This window comes from Leucoraja erinacea, chromosome 10 (assembly GCF_028641065.1).
Source record: "Leucoraja erinacea ecotype New England chromosome 10, Leri_hhj_1, whole genome shotgun sequence".
NCBI lineage: Eukaryota > Metazoa > Chordata > Chondrichthyes > Rajiformes > Rajidae > Leucoraja > Leucoraja erinaceus.
The window spans coordinates 39,296,434-39,313,071 of NC_073386.1; the positions used below are offsets into that span (position 1 = coordinate 39,296,434).

The following is a 16,638-nucleotide window of genomic DNA, read 5'->3' on the forward strand; positions in this document are numbered from 1 at the left end:
GGGGTGGGGGGGGGGGGGGGGGGGTGGGGGGGAGGGGGGGGGGGGGGGGGGGGGGGGCTGAAGTGAAGCCCATTGCCCAATTAGATTTGTCATTTAACTGTGTTTAAGAACAACACTTTAGAAATAAAAGACAAATATCTGATAATAGGTCATAAACTTCAAACATTAAACTGTTTCTCTCTTCAAACTGCTGCCCAAACTGGTGTGAACTTTCCACGTTTTCTTTTTACATTTCAGCTATTTGCGAGTTATTTTATGGAAGGTAGCCATGATTATACAGTGGAAGTACACGGATGGCTAGACATTCTTGAGTTCTCTTGAATCAATTTGTGAAGCAGTTCCAAAAATGATTAAAAAAACAAAGTAGATTCCAAGAGTAGGGCTCTTTTAAAATTAATTTATGGTGTGGAGGCATTGCAAGCGAGGCTGGTATTTGCCGATATCTAAAAAATATGTTAAAATAACTTCTATTCTCACTTTCCTGTCAATTTTAAGGAATTTCATCTACTTCAGGTGCAGTTCAAAATTTATAATTTTGTTTTATGTAGTCCTTCAGCTACAGCAGTGTAGGCCAGTCGCATAAATTGATTGCAATGGTGCAACTATCCTGCCCAACAACTAATTATACAATGACACATGATCTGAACAAGAGTTTTTTTTTCTTTCACTTATTTTAGCTTATTTGTTTTTTTCCGAAAGGGACTTGGAAATCATCTGACAAAACAAGGCGGTTCAAATTATTAACCATTAACCAGTTTTATTTCATACAAAATGAACATATGCAGGACATCAATATAATTCAATCAAACAATTGATCACATATGAATCATATATGTTTATATGAAATAACAAATTCTTCATGCTTCTGTTAATCAGAGGGCTGACTTGCTGGACTTAAATCTGTTTTGAGTATTCCTCCTGCAAAGTTTCAGACCCTGACAAAAGCTTTGCCTAACAACTTTTATTTTAAAGGGACATTATTTGTCTGGTCCTGTAACTTTGCTTTAACTCATTCTCAGCTCGGGTTTTAACAACTTGAGAGCAATGAGAAGTTTTGTTATATCTAAACCCTGGTCTTCCAAAACCACAGGCTATAGTGGCAGATTAACACTTTTTTTATAGGCTATGAGGAAATAATTCCAGAGACTCCATCAGCAATTCAGTGCTTCAAACCTTTAACTTTTTTTTCCTCCTAATTTTTCTCTGACGAAGAGGATTTCAGAAAAAATGATTATTTTTTCTCATGTTGCTGGAGTCAATCTAGGTCATATACTAGAAATGACAAAAATACAACTCTCCAGGAATCTATGTGTTTCCACCCCTCAAACTGATCAATTATCAGCAAATTGGGGTACAATGTAAAATGAATTGTATAGAAACTTTAGACTTCTTTGTAAATTCTCAATGTAGCTGAGCAGATTTGTTTATCAGAAGTTGCAGCTCGCCAAATAATAAGAATTATTTGTTGTCCCTGAGGATTCCCATCCACTGATTATCCGTGATACATAATCCAAGCTGTTGGATAAAAAAAGAGAGTTGTGGTTCTAACAGATAGAAAGCCAGTATATCCATCCATCCAGGAGCACTTTTCATGTTATAGACCATGTACTGTAACTACATGAACACCATTCTCTCATGTAGCTGGGCCTGCATTGCCTTTCACTGTATGGAAAACACTGATCATACATAGTTGTGTCAGTAACAGTTCTGCTTTAGCAACATGTTGTCATCCTTCTTCAGTCAAATTTTTAAAAGATGCATTAGGAAAAATGCGGGTTATTCTAGGTCAGCAAGGTTGGTTTGTACATCTTCCAGGAGATTTTTTCATATGACTGCCAACCACCCTAATGCTCTTTTCCCGGCATCTTGACCTATTCAGTGCCAACCTTACCAAGATAGTTGGAAAACAGATTCTTTGCTTTCTGTTTGTCAGATGCTTGACTATCCCTCTTAGCCAATATTTTGGTAATTTGTGATCAAATAGAATGGAAAAGAAAACATTCCAATCCTCATTTGAATGATGTGCAGGTAGGAATTATTTTATTTATCTTAGTGTCTTAAATATTTGTTTGTAATTGCATTTTAATATGCTTTTAATATTTTCTGTGTTTATTTTGAAAATATGTTGTATTTATTTTTAGATTATTTAAATCAATTTGGATCATTTGCAAATAACTTAATCTGACCCTTTCAAATACTGTTAAAAAATCTTTGACACCAGACAAACTGTTGAAGGCTGTCAGGGCATTCTGGGGGCAAGGACTCACAAACACTCACTGCTCAGAGCATGGCCTGCATCACTGGAAGTTTATCAGATTAGAGGACTGGATGAACTTGCTCAGCACCACTTCCAGACCAATACAGGATTTACAAATGGCTAGTGTTATTGGGAAAATATTTCATAAAATAAATATTTGCATATTATATACCCATTTAGATAAAATGTATTCCTAAGCACAGAAAGTGACATGCTATTAATTATGATGGAAAAGGGCTTTGTATTTTAAGAATTCATGCACGAAAGAGTCAGTGATGTTCAAGCAAAAATCCATAAATTGAGAAATTCCTGTAATTGTGGGAGGATGGAGAATGCAGTTAGCAAGTCTAAGAAGTGGGCCAGATCCAGAACAATAGGGTCCATTGGGTAATCAGTATAATATAAAGAAAGCAGAAGACAAGCAGCAAACAATACAAAAAAAAGGCAAAATTACTGAGCTAAGAGAGATCGGTTTTAATGCAGGCCATGTCCCTGTAGCTTTTGCATAGGCAACAAACCATTCCAGCCAAATTACTGCTGTTTACCAGCCAGAATTATTTTTTGCCTGATTCGCACCACCTGATATGCCATGTTTCTCTACATAAATCTGTTGTAGATCAAATATTTGTTTATACTGAGCCTGATAATATTTTATTTAAAATGAATGTTAAATCTAACCATAGTGGTGTTTCTCTTACCTTAAAATTTGTTGAAGAGTACAAGACAATTGAATTGTATTTCATCTGGAAATATCTGAAACATGCTGTCAATTAATCTGAAAAAGAATAGATGATCTAATTTATCATCATTGTATTTATCTCATTGTATTATTTCATTTTGCAAGTGTGCGGCATTGTGGCGCAGCAGTAGAGTTGTAGCCTTACAGCGCTTGCAGCGCCAGAGATCTGTGTTCGATCCCGACTACGGGTGCTGTCTATATGGAGTTTGTGCATTCTCCCCATGACCGCGTGGGTTTTATTTCGATGACTTTGGTTTCATCCAATGCAATTCTGGATGATCAGCCATGATCACTGTGAATGGCGCTGCTGGCTCGAATTGGCCTACTCCTGCACCTATTGTCTATTGTCTATTGCTTCCTCCCACACCCCAAAGACATACAGGTTTGAAATTTAAGTGGCTTGGTATAGTGTAAATTGTTCCCAGTGTGTATGGGATCGCTTTAATGTGCAGGGATCGTTGGTTGGTGACGATTCGGTGAGCCCAAGGGCCTGTTTCCACAATGTATCTCTAAACTAAACTAAAGTATTCAACTATTTTCTTTGTTTCAGTCTGGTTTTAATCAGGAAACACAATCTTCATTCCTCAAAAGACCAAGGCACATCTTTCAGGCACATATATATGTGTTCCTTTGTAAATGTCATAGTAGTGATGCCTAGATGATGCGGCCTAAGAGTAAAAATAATGATTGGAATCCTTTGGCAGGTTTTTAAATGTTGTCACAATGCTGTATAATATACTGTAAGAACAATATATTTTGTATCCTAAAAGAAAATGATATTTAGTTCATTTTATATTTTTGCATTATTCAAGAATTATTTCCTTTTTAGCTAAGTAGAAATTGTATATATTGGAAATGTCCTTTGTCTGTGTAATTACTAAGCAGCGATGGAGGTGCAAGGCATTCATCTTCCTTAGTCAATCTGTCTTCATCAATGTGACAGACTTGGCTATGATGTGCTGAAATAGCTTGTCCTGGCTAACCGATCCCAGCTTTTGTGGGTACAATGACTGATATTGACCTCCTGCAACAAATTAACAGGTAGATATCTATTGCAACTAAGGTTGTCCATTATGCCATAGATTTAAGTTTTAGTTTATGACTGCCATGTACTGTGAAAAGCTTTGTTTTGCATGCAAAATCAAATCAGATACAATCACGTCAAACTCAAGTACAATAGGTGGAGCAAAGGGAAAGTGCAGAGTGCAGAACAAAGTTCTCTTGCATTTTAGTGCAACAGTTATTATATCATTAGAACATTTAAATATAATAGAAACATAGAAATTAGGTGCAGGAGTAGGTCATTCGGCCCTTCGAGCCTGCACCGCCATTCAATATGATCATGGCTGATCATCCAACTCAGTATCCCGTACCTGCCTTCTCTCCATACCCTCTGATCCCCTTAGCCACAAGGGCCACATCTAACTCCCTCTTAAATATAGCCAATGAACTGGCCTCAACTACTCTCTGTGGCAGAGAGTTCCAGAGATTCACCACTCTCTGTGTGAAAAAAGTTCTTCTCATCTCGGTTTTAAAGGATTTCCCCCTTATCCTTAAGCTGTGACCCCTTGTCCTGGACTTCCCTAACATCGGGAACAATCTTCCTGCATCTAGCCTTTCCAACCCCTTAAGAATTTTGTAAGTTTCTATAAGATCCCCTCTCAATCTCCTAAATTCTAGAGAGTATAAACCAAGTCTATCCAGTCTTTCTTCATAAGACAGTCCTGACATCCCAGGAATCAGTCTGGCGAACCTTCTCTGCACTCCCTCTATGGCAATAATGTTCTTCCTCAGATTTGGAGACCAAAACTGTACGCAATACCCCAGGTGTGGTCTCACCAAGACCCCGTACAACTGCAGTAGAACCTCCCTGCTCCTATACTCAAATCCTTTTGCTATGAAAGCCAACATACCATTCGCTTTCTTTACTGCCTGCTGCACCTGCATGTCTACCTTCAATGACTGGTGTACCATGACACCCAGGTCTCGCTGCATCTCCCCCTTTCCCAATCGGCCACCATTTAGATAATAGTCTGCTTTCCCGTTTTTGCCACCACAATGGATAACCTCACATTTATCCACATTATACTGTATCTGCCAAACATTTGCCCACTCACCCAGCCTATCCAAGTCACCTTGCAGTCTCCTAGCATCCTCCTCACAGCTAACACTTCCCCCCAGCTTAGTGTCATCCACAAACTTGGAGATATTGCCTTCAATTCCCTCATCCAGATCATTAATATATATTGTAAATAGCTGGGGTCCCAGCACTGAGCCTTGCGGTACCCCACTAGTCACTGCCTGCCATTGTGAAAAGGACCCGTTTACTCCTACTCTTTGCTTCCTGTTTGCCAGCCAGTTCTCTATCCACATCAATACTGAACCCCCAATGCTGTGTGCTTTAAGTTTGTATACTAATCTCTTATGTGGGACCTTGTCGAAAGCCTTCTGGAAGTCCAGATACACTACATCCACTGGTTCTCCCCTATCCACGCTACTAGTTACATCCTCAAAAAATTCTATAAGATTCGTCAGACATGATTTACCTTTCGTAAATCCATGCTGACTTTGTCCAATGATTTCACCACTTTCCAAATGTGCTGCTTTCCCATCTTTAATAACTGACTCTAGCAGTTTCCCCACTACCGATGTTAGACTAACTGGTCTGTAATTCCCCGTTTTCTCTCTCTCCCTCCCTTCTTAAAAAGTGGGGTTACGTTTGCTACCCGCCAATCCTCAGGAACTACTCCAGAATCTAAAGAGTTTTGAAAGATTATTACTAATGCATCCACTATTTCTGGAGCTACTTCCTTAAGTACTCTGGGATGATTGATTTACAAGTGAAAAGAGATTTATAAGAATATAGCAATTGCATTGGATGATAGCAGATCCTTGTCAGGCACCAGTGTTTCCAACAAGGACAAAAAGGTACAAAAAAAACAAAATAAATCTACAACCTTGTATTGATAATAGTACACATACCTGTACTTCTTGAAACTTTTAGCTAGCAACTTAACATAGGAAGAGTTGGATTACGTATACCCTTAACCTAGTATTATTCATTGTCATTATTCCTTGATATGCATCAAATGGTTTGTCCAGAACAAGCATCAGATATTAGCCATGGCCCATGAGTTATAATGAGACAAAATCTGTGACTGAAGAGAAAGATGCACTTTGCAGAAGTAGCCACTGGATGGCTCCCTTGCCCTTCCAATTCCCAAAGCCCAGGTGAGATCTGACGTTTCCATTCCCAAAGATTTCCAGTAGGGAAAAGGTGTCACTGCTTGAGATAGGCAGTACTTGTGGAAAGAAAAACTGAGTTAGGATTTCAGGTCAGAGATCCATATCAGCAATTGATAGGCCCAAGGACAATATCTGTTTAAAAAAAAAAAAAATCCCTGTTAACTGGAATTGACATTTAAGTGCCATGGGGCATAAAGATATATTTTTTAATCTTAAATGTAAATTGTTTACTTGACTTTTATACCTTCTTGCTGATGCTTTTGGGTTTTCAGCACTCATCCAACCAACTGGTCAGAGCCTGCACCCCAGACCATGCCAAAGTGGGACAAATGCATGAGAACAAAGGAAAACTATTGTCAATCAATTTCACTTAAGATGACATTCTTTTTAAATTAGCATTTTGGCCAATTAAAACCTTGATTAAAATAAATCTATTACAATAATATTTCATCTTTGATGACCCTATTTTCATGCAGGAATCGTATCGTGAAAGGGTTTAATTTAAATGACAGCCTTTCCTTTCAGGAAGTGATTTGATTGCTCAGGGGACTGACCCTATCTTTGGCAATTACTACTCTAAATTGTGCTCTCCTTTGCTTCCTTGCTGGTGTCACCATAATCAGAAGAACTATTTAACACCTGCAGGTATCAGTTGGTGCTCCTCCCATTTACTACTTTAGGAAAATGTAATACACTGCGATGAAAGGAAAAATAAGTGTTCATAGTTTCCTCACATATTATTGCTCTTATAATGACTAATTGTGAATCTCGTAGTTATTTTCAGTCACATCTTAGCAATCGACAGTAGACTAGGGAATGTTTCAAATGTCTGATTCCTGAACCAGATATTCATGGCTAAGGATTACTGAAAAATTGAATAAGTTCTTTAATTTTTACAGAGCGATCATTTTCTAATAATATTTGGTTCCGTTTTCCAGCTGTTAATAGATCTTTGGTTCTCAAATAAATCACTGCCAATGAAAATAAGATATACATAAAGCTGGAGTAACTTAGCGGGTCGGACAGCATCTCTGGAGAAAAGGAATAGGTAACATATCGGGTCGAGACCCTTCTTCAGTCTGAAACGTCACCTATTCCTTTTCTCCAGTGATGCTGTCTGATCTGTTGAGTCACTCCAGCTTTTTGTGTCTACCTTCGGTTTAAACTAGCTTCTGCAGTTCCTTCCTACCCAATCAAAATAAAAACATTGTAGAAAACTGTGGCCAGAAATCTCTGTTGTATTATGAAATTTAATAGCACATTGGCATCTAAGTCTGACCTAGATTTATGTGGTGCTGATTTTGACATTAATGACACGAGAACAGTCTGCCCCTTAGTGAAGGGGGATATTCCAAGACACTCTGCATGTGAAGACATTGTAGAAACATCCACCAGAATAAGGGAGAATGGCTTATTCATCTTGAAATTAGAAAGGAAATTGCAGGAGCCTTGGTTGAAATTGTAGAGATGTCAATAAATACAAGAGAGGTGCCGGAAGAGTGGAGCGTGGCAAATATTGTGCTTGTATTCAAGAAGGGCTGCAGGGAAAAGGCTGGGAACTATAGGCCAGTGAGCTTAACATCTGAGTTGGAAAGTTACCAGAGTATTCTGAGAGATAGGATATGCATGGGTATATATGGACAAGGGCTGATTAGGCATAGCAGCATGGTTTTGAATGTGTCTCCCGAATCTGATTGTGTTTTGTGAAGATGTGACCAAAAAGGTTGATGAGGGCAGAGCTGTACATGTATATATGGTCTTCAGCAAAGCATTCAACAAGTTTCCACATGGTAGGCTGCTCTGGAAGGATAGATTCCATGGGATCCAAGGAGAGATAGCTGAATGGATAGAAATTTGGCTTAATAAAAGGAAGCAGAGGGTGATGTTGGAAGGTCGCTTCTGGATTGGAGGCCTGTGACTAGTGGTGTGCCTCAGGGTTCAGTACTGGGCCCATTACTGTTTGACATCTATATTAACGATTTAGATGAGAACATACATGGCAAGATTTGCACGTTTGGAGATGATATAAAAGTGGATGGTATTGCAGATAGTGAAGATGGTTGTGAAAAATTACAGCAGGATCTTGATTGGTTGGTCAGATGGGCTGAGGGTGGTTGATGGAAATTAATACAGAGAATTGTTTAATACAGAGGCAGTTGGGACTAGTGTAGCCGGGACATGTTGGCCGGTGTGGGCAAGTTGGACCGAAGGGCCTGTTTCTATACTGTATCACTCTATGACACTAATTGTGAGATGTTGCATTTTGGGAAGTCAAACATGGGCAGGACCTACACAATAAATAGTATGGCTCTGGGGAGTTTCATTGAGCAGAGGGATCTAGGAGTGCAGGTACATACTTCCTTGAAGGTGGAGACGTATGGGGTGGTCAAAAAGGCATTAGATACATTGGTCTTCATTAGTCAGGGTATTGAGTATAGAAGTTGGTAGGTCATGTTGCAGTTATATAAATATGATGTTGGTGAAGCTGCATTTAGAGTATTGTGTTCAGTTCTGGGCACCATGTTATAGGAAAGGTGTTGCAAAGCTGGAAAGGGTACAGCGAAGATTTAAGAGGATGTTGCTAGGACTAGAGGGTCTGAGCAATAGGAAGAAGTTGAGTAGGCTGGGACTCTATTCCTTGGAGCACAGGAGGATGAGTGGTGATCTTATAGATGTGTATAAATTCATGAGAGGAATAGATCAGGCAGACGCATAGAATCCTTTGCCCAGAGTAGGGGAATCCAGGACAAGGGGACATAGGTTTAAAGTGAATGGGGAAAAGATTTAATAGGTAGAGTTGCTGCCTTGTAGTGCCGGAATGCCAGATTCGATCCTGACTATGGGTACTGTCGGTATGTAATTTGTACATTCTCCCTGTGTGGGTTTCTCCCACACTCCAAAGACGTATAGGTTTATAGGTTAATTGGCTTGGTATAAAAATGTAAATTAACACTCGTGTGTGTAGGATTGTGTTAATGTGTGGGGATTGCTGGTCGATGCAGACTTGGTGGGTCAAAGGGCCTGTTTCCACGCTGTATCGCTAAACTAAACTAAACTAAACTAAACTAAAATTAGGCAGGTGCGTGGATAGGACTGGTTTAGAGGGATATGGGCCAAATGCAGGCAGATGGGACTAGTGTAGCTGGGACATCATGGTCAGTGTGAGCAAGTGGGCCGAAGGGCCTGTTTTCATGCTGGATTTCAAAGCCTTAAAATGATGGAAGAGAATAAAACCAAAAGCCAATCAGGTATGGAAAAGTTATGATATTCTTGGAAAGAGTAAGCTTCTGCAGAATTCTTAGCAATGATTCTATCACAACACAATGCAAAGAAAATCAATATGTAGAAGTGATTTTTTTCAATTTAAAAGAACAGGTAGAGAAAAAAGGGGAGCAGAAGATCAATGTAGAAAGAAAGTAAATATAATATAAATACAGAGTGAGAAATGGATGAAGTAAAAATTAGGTCTTTCCTAGAGAACCCACCACATAACAAGTTGTATCTTTTAAAAATAGACCATGCTGGAAATATTATAAGCTCATAAGTGATAGGAGCAAAATTAGACCACTTAATAATAATAATAATACATTTTATTTATGGGCTCCTTTCAAGAGTCTCAAGGACACCTTACAAAAAATTAGCAGGTAGAGGAAAAACATGTAAGGGGAATGAAATAAATAGTAGAGACATGACTAGCACACAAAGTAAAGACAGAATACAATTCAAAACACAATATGAGGCAATTAATGCACAGATGAAAAGGGAGGGGGACGTGGGGCTAAGGATAGGCAGAGGTGAAGAGATGGGTCTTGAGGCGGGACTGGAAGATGGTGAGGGACACGGAATTGCGGATCAGTTGGGGGAGGGAGTTCCAGAGCCTGGGAGCTGCCCTGGAGAAGGCTCTGTCCCCAAATCTGCGGAGGTTGGACTTGGGGATGGAGAGGAGACCGGCTGATGTGGATCTGAGGGACTGTGAGGGTTGGTAGAGGGAGAGGAGGTCAGTGAGATATGGGGGGGCCAGATGGTGGAGGGCTTTGTAGGTGAGGATCAGGATTTTGTAGGTGATCCGGTGGGAGATGGGAAGCCAGTGAAGTTGTTTGAGGACTGTAGTGATGTGATGCCAGGATTTGGTGTGGGTGATGAGTCGGGTGGCTGCGTTCTGGACCATTTGGAGTCGGTTGATGTAGGTGGAGCTGATGCCAAGTAGAAGTGAGTTGCAATAGTCCAGTCAGGAGGAGATGAAGGCATGGATGAGTCTTTCAGCAGCGGGAGGTGTGAGAGAGGGTCTGAGTTTGGCGATGTTGCGGAGATGAAAGAAGGAGGTTTTAATGAGATGGCGGATGTGAGGCTCAAGGGAGAGGGTGGAATCAAAGATCACGCCAAGGTTGCGGGCCTGGGGAGATGGGGAGACAGTGGTGCCGTCGATGGTGAGAGTGGGGTTATTGATTTTGCTGAGTGTGGCTTTGGAGCCTATGAGGAGGAATTCTGTCTTATCGCTGTTGAGTTTGAGGAAGTTATGTTGCATCCAGGTTTTTATAGCTGACAAACAGGAGTTGATATGGGAGAGGGGGGGGGGGGGGTTGGGGGGGGATTGGGTGCCGAGGTAGATCTGGGTGTCATCCGCATAACAGTGGAAGTCCAGGTTGAAGTGGCGGAGTATCTGACCAAGGGGGAGGATGTAGATGATGAAGAGGAGGGGGCCGAGTACGGAGCCTTGGGGAACGCCTTGAGTGACTGTGGCTGTAGCAGAGGTGTGGTTGTGGAGAGAGATGAAGTGGAATCTGTTGGAAAGGTAGGAACGGAGCCAGCTGAGTGCAGAGCCTTCAATGCCGAGGTCTTTGAGTCTGGTGAGCAGGATGTTGTGGTTCACTGTATCGAAGGCTGCGCTCAGGTCGAGGAGGATGAGGATGTAGAGGGAACCAGTGTCAGTAGAGGTGAGGAGGTCGTTGAGGACTTTGAGGAGAGCAGTTTCTGTGCTATGGATGGGGCGAAAGCCAGATTGGAGGGGTTCAAGTAGGTTATACGCAAGGAGGTGGGAATGAAGTTGCGACGCAACGATACGCTCCAGGGTTTTTGAAAGAAAGGGGAGGTTTGAGATTGGGCAATAGTTAATGAGAGAGGAGGGATCAAGACCAAGATCAAGATTTAGCCCATCAAGTCTACTCTGCATTTGAATCATGGCTGATCTATCTCTCCTTCCTAACCCCATTCTCCTGTCTTCTCCCCATAACCCCTGACACCCGTACTAATCAAGAATCTATCTATCTTTGCCTTAAAAATATCCATTGCCTTGGCCTCCGCAGCCTTCTGTAGCAAATAATTCCACAGATTCACCACCCTCTAACTAAAGAAATTCCTGCTCATCTCCTTCCGAAAGGAACGTCCTTTAATTCTGAGGCTATGACCTCTAGTCCTAGACTCTCCGACTAGTGAAAACATCCTCTCCACATCCACTCTATCCAAGCCTTTCACTATTCAGTATATACAGTATTTGATAAATATTCAGATGCCAGGCTGCACTTGTAAAAAGAGAAGCAAGAGTCGCCTCATCGACCCAAAATATTAACTTCACAAATTCACCTGTTGATTGATTGTTTTCAGTATTTTCTGTTTTTATTTCAGATTTCTAATATTTGCAGCTTTTCTGCTTTTCCAATCTGTCTCTTAAATCCTCACCTCTCCAATAATTTAGAAATTAGTTGTGTGGGACTAGATGAATATGCATTAGTTAATTTTAGTTAATGCAAAGCTCCACTGTTAGTACCAGCTGTGATGGAAATTTACGAAAGTATGTGCATGATGCCCATGTCATTTTAACTCCAAAATCTAATTTAAATAGTTCATGTTCTGCCCTAAACCATAAAGGTAACAGGTGAAAACAGAACTCCTGGGAGCAGTCTCCCAGACTATTTTGGACCTGAAGATAGACACAAAATGTTGGAGTAATTGAGAGGAGTGGGTGACATTTCGGGTCAAGACCCTTCTTCAGACTGAAACGTCACCCATTCCTTCTCTCCCAGATGCTGCCTGTGCCGCTGAGTTACTGCAGCATTTTGTGTCGAGCTTCGGTTTAAACCTGGATCAGAAGTTCCTTCCTACATATTTCTGACCTGATATTGTTTAGGATTTAGAGAACCTGAATGAACTGTACGTCAAAGCTAAAGTTAAAGTTAAAGATCTGTATTATGTTATCAGACTTCAACATTTTATAAGGTCTCTTATCCAAGTATCCCCCAAAATATGGTAACCCGAATTCCAGGGTTCAAATGCTATGGGAATGCAAACATTTTTACAATGCTGCTACCTTAACATATTTCACCATTATTCATTCCAGATGGGATAAATCAGAGCTAAAGAGTCACCAAGGAGAACATTTTGCTGGATTTACTATTCTTTGCAAGAAATATGGAATATTTCCCAGTGTTTAGAGAGAGAAATGTTCCTGAATGGCTGTCATGAAAAGAGATTAAATGAATCTCCTGCTACGTTGCACTTTATGAAACCTTGTTACATGCAAATTATGCTGTGTTTAAGTACTAGTAACAACGCCTCAACTTGGAGAAAATTGGCCAAAACGAAAAACAGGTATTGTCTAAATTAAAAGTGTTGGGCATTGTAAAAACAAAGAACTCACGGAAGCATTTATATGAGAATGCCGGAGCTGTATAATCCTGCAACAAAAAATCAGTATAGCAGTCATGACAATAATTATACTGCTAATTAGGCTTTCAACTAATGGGGAAATGTTAGTTTTAAGTGTAGCTTCTTAATTTTAAGCAGTACCCATGTTATGCACAATAAATTCATAATTTGTAATAATGAACAGGGTTAGTTTCTTGGAGATAAAATCAAACTGTATGATGATAATCTAGGAACCCCACCAAATTGCTGTTTGCAAATCATTGGTAGATGGAGATCTTCCAAACTTCACGAGTTTAGACTCGATTCAATTCAGGTTCCAAGATGGTCATCAACTGCAATGTCTGCCTTTAGCTCTTGGCACCCAGCACCCTTAAGTTTATGAGCATGGCATGAAATGTTCCTTTGAAGAAATTAATTGCTGCAGGCATGCCGGCATTTCTTGTGGAAAATGTATGATATTCGATGTTGCAGTGTGACAACACTCCATTCTATTCACCCTTTTTGTTTAATCCTATTGCAGGTGTAATTCATTGGATAAAGCTTAAGAAATATGATCGTGAATCAAACAATTCTGTTTACTTAAAATTCAAAAAAATATATATAGATATATATATTATCAAAAAAGATGTAGATAATAGACATTTTAATACCAGCTCACCTAAAGTGATGACCAGTCTATAACTCACATTTTTTCAATAGGTCAATTAAGAATTTTTTGTTTTAAATACCCTGGCAGTGCAGACTGATGCTGGAAGAGAATTCCACAGTGCCAGACATCCTTTATCACCTGGGAATTAAAATTTACAATGCAATGCTGGAAAGCAGATCTTAAAAGCAGAATGCGCTAGAAACACTAGGTTAGGCAGCATCTTTACAAAGAGGAAAAGTTGTTGTTACAGGTCAGTGACAGGGGGATAGAGCTGTTTATTTAATTGCAAAGCTAAAAACTGCAGATACTGGCAAAATGAAATAAGGACAGAAAATGTTGAAAATGCTCAGCAGCTCTGAGATCCTCTGCATATATTTCTCTTTCCATAGGTGCTGCCCGACCACTGAAAGTTGCTAGCATTTTGCTGTTTCTACATCATTTGTCACCTTGCTTAAATTACCATTTTTTATGGGTCTTGACAATGCATTATATTGCACGTGTGTTTGCTTGGGTGGTAAGAAGAATAGCTCATCTGGTTCTGAAACATGAATATTAATTCATATAAGGGGGTAGTATCAGGGACAAGGGGTTCTATTTATCATTAAAAAATATATACATTTCCACAGGTCAGATTGCTGCATTTGTGCTTCTTCTCAATGTCGTGATCAACACATGCACTTACTGGCATGGGTATTTGGAATGAATCTCCCCTCACAAAGATTTTTAATTACATTTTGGGCATACCACAATATACTTTTATGTATATGATGATGGATGTGCATGTAGAGAAGAGCAGCACTGTGACATTCTATTAGAGCAGCTCCTACATGACTCCCAGAACCCGAGTTCAATCCTCACCTCTAGTGGTGTCCATGTGGAGTCTGAATGTTCTCCCAATGACAACAAGGGCTTCCTTGGGTTCTCTTGTCGGCTCCCACGTTCTAAAGATGTGTAGGTCATTAAGCTAATTGGGCACATTAATTGTCCTGATGTTTTGACAAGTTGTAGAATCCGGGGAAGGGGGAAATAGATGGGAATGTGCGGAGAATAATGTAGGTTTACTGTAAATGGGCGCCAATTTTTGGGCAGGCATTCAATAAGCCAACGGGTCTGTTTCCTTGTTAGATGTCTCTATAACCATATATAGTTCAATAAATGTAATAAAAGTATTTAAGATGCTTAACCAAAGATCAAACCTCTGAGCATATGATTTCCATTTTTCCTGGTTTTCCTCTTTATAAAGTTAAGATCATGAAGAACTCTGCTGCCCACATTTGACCTTAAATTTAATACCATCTAATTATGTTGTTTTCTGTCCTGTATTGGCTCATACATTGATTAGGGTATACAGCCCATTAAAGGTGCTTTGCCATTAAAAATTCATAGAATAGAATAGAATAGTTTCTTTATTGTCATTGTAACATGGGCCATGTACAACAAAATTTAAAATGTCAGCCAGTCAGTGCAGCATTCAAACATTTCTAAAGCTAACGAAACATCCACGGTAAAATAATAAAAATAAGCCCTGGAGTATTGTGTACAATTTTGGTCTCCTTACAAATCAAAGGATATATTTGCTATTGAAAGATGCAACAAAGATTCAGGAGACAGGTTCTAGGGGCAAGAGGTTTGTCATACGAGGACTAATTCAGTAGATTGTGACTGTTCTTTAGTATTCAGAAGAATAAGAGGTTATCTCATGGAAACTTGCACTGTTCTTTCAGGGGTTTACAGGCAGAGGATATTTCCCCTAACTGAATGGTCTTGGATCATGTGCGGAGTTGTTTAGGAGATGTTTTTGACTGAAATGTGGAGAAACATGTTCATCCAAAAGGTGGTGAACTCTTGGAATCTTCTATCTCAGATGACTGTGGAGTGTCAGTCATTGCGTTAGTTCAAAATATAGAGTAGTAAACATGGCCCAGTCCATCAAAGGCTCCTCACTTCTTTCCATCCAGTCCATCTTCACAGTGCATTGCTTCAGGAAGGCTAGAAGTATCATCAAGGATGCTTCTTATCCATGTCATTCCTTTTTCTCACTCCTCTGTCCAGAGGAAAATATAAAAGCTCGAAAACTCAAAAACCTAGACATGAGAACAGCATGTTCTCCATTGAGTCCTGAACCAATAGTGTTTTACACCCCATTCCCAGATGTCCCACATTCTCTTACACTTAGCTCTACCTTATTCTGTTGTTACACCAGATTTTTTTGCACTACTTCCAGTTGCACTACAATCTTTCCACCATGCTACTGTTTTTTTTCATATTTATTGTTGTATCTCATTATCATGCATACAGTTTACTCTGAACTTCAAGCGAATAAGAACTTTCATTACACCTGGTATAAATGACAAACTGATCTGAAAAATAATTTATTTCTAATTATTGATGCAATCAATGGAAGTGGTGATGGCTGAAAGAAAATAGGACTCAGTTTGAGCAGTTCTGATCTTCATGAATGGAACAGTACCCTTGAAAGTGTCAATGCCCTGTGGTTACCGATTCCCGTATGTTCCAGGGTCGAAACGCTTATAATTGTCATAAATATACACGTCCTCTCCTGGTTGCGAATGTCAGACTTATGTACAGCCTATATATAGGAACGAATGTTTGCAATACTGGTAGCCTGGTATATTCTGCTGCGAGGGATCTTGGTCCAGGTCACGAACTGAATAATTGAGTTAATGCCTTGGGTGAACTACACGTGGTCCTTCCTTGCTTACGAACAGTTCTCATGAACGTAACCTGGGGAGGACATGCACTTGCATGGATTTAAACATTTTCAAATCTATTTATGATTTGTTTTCAAATCTATTTATGATCTTATGAGAAAGACAAATTTCTGAAGCGTATCTGAAAATTTCTGAAGCGCCAATCTCTCCACCTTTTAACACGCTCTGCAGCACTCATCTTATCCACCAAGCGGGGCTTCCTCGCCTGGTGCGTGCGCCCCGCGGTCCATAACGCCGCAGAAGGTGGCCATGTGAATTCAGCACGGCTCTTGTTGATGTGGGGCTCTGGCACAGAAGGTCGGACATGAATCGCTGAGATCGTTTTACCGACGGCCGTCATTCAGGACGGTCCCGGCCGGCCGACGCTAGGAGG

General features: G+C 40.1%; 1 long non-coding RNA gene across 1 annotated transcript; it reads right to left on the reverse strand.

Annotated features, from left to right (window-relative positions):
• Positions 1–633: 633 nt before the first annotated feature.
• Positions 634–16,554, reverse strand: LOC129701046 (uncharacterized). The gene is made up of 3 exons (XR_008724143.1): positions 16,418–16,554; positions 2,956–3,032; positions 634–1,515 (listed from the first exon to the last, which is right to left on the reverse strand). It is a non-coding gene; the product is annotated as an uncharacterized LOC129701046 (long non-coding RNA).
• Positions 16,555–16,638: the final 84 nt, after the last annotated feature.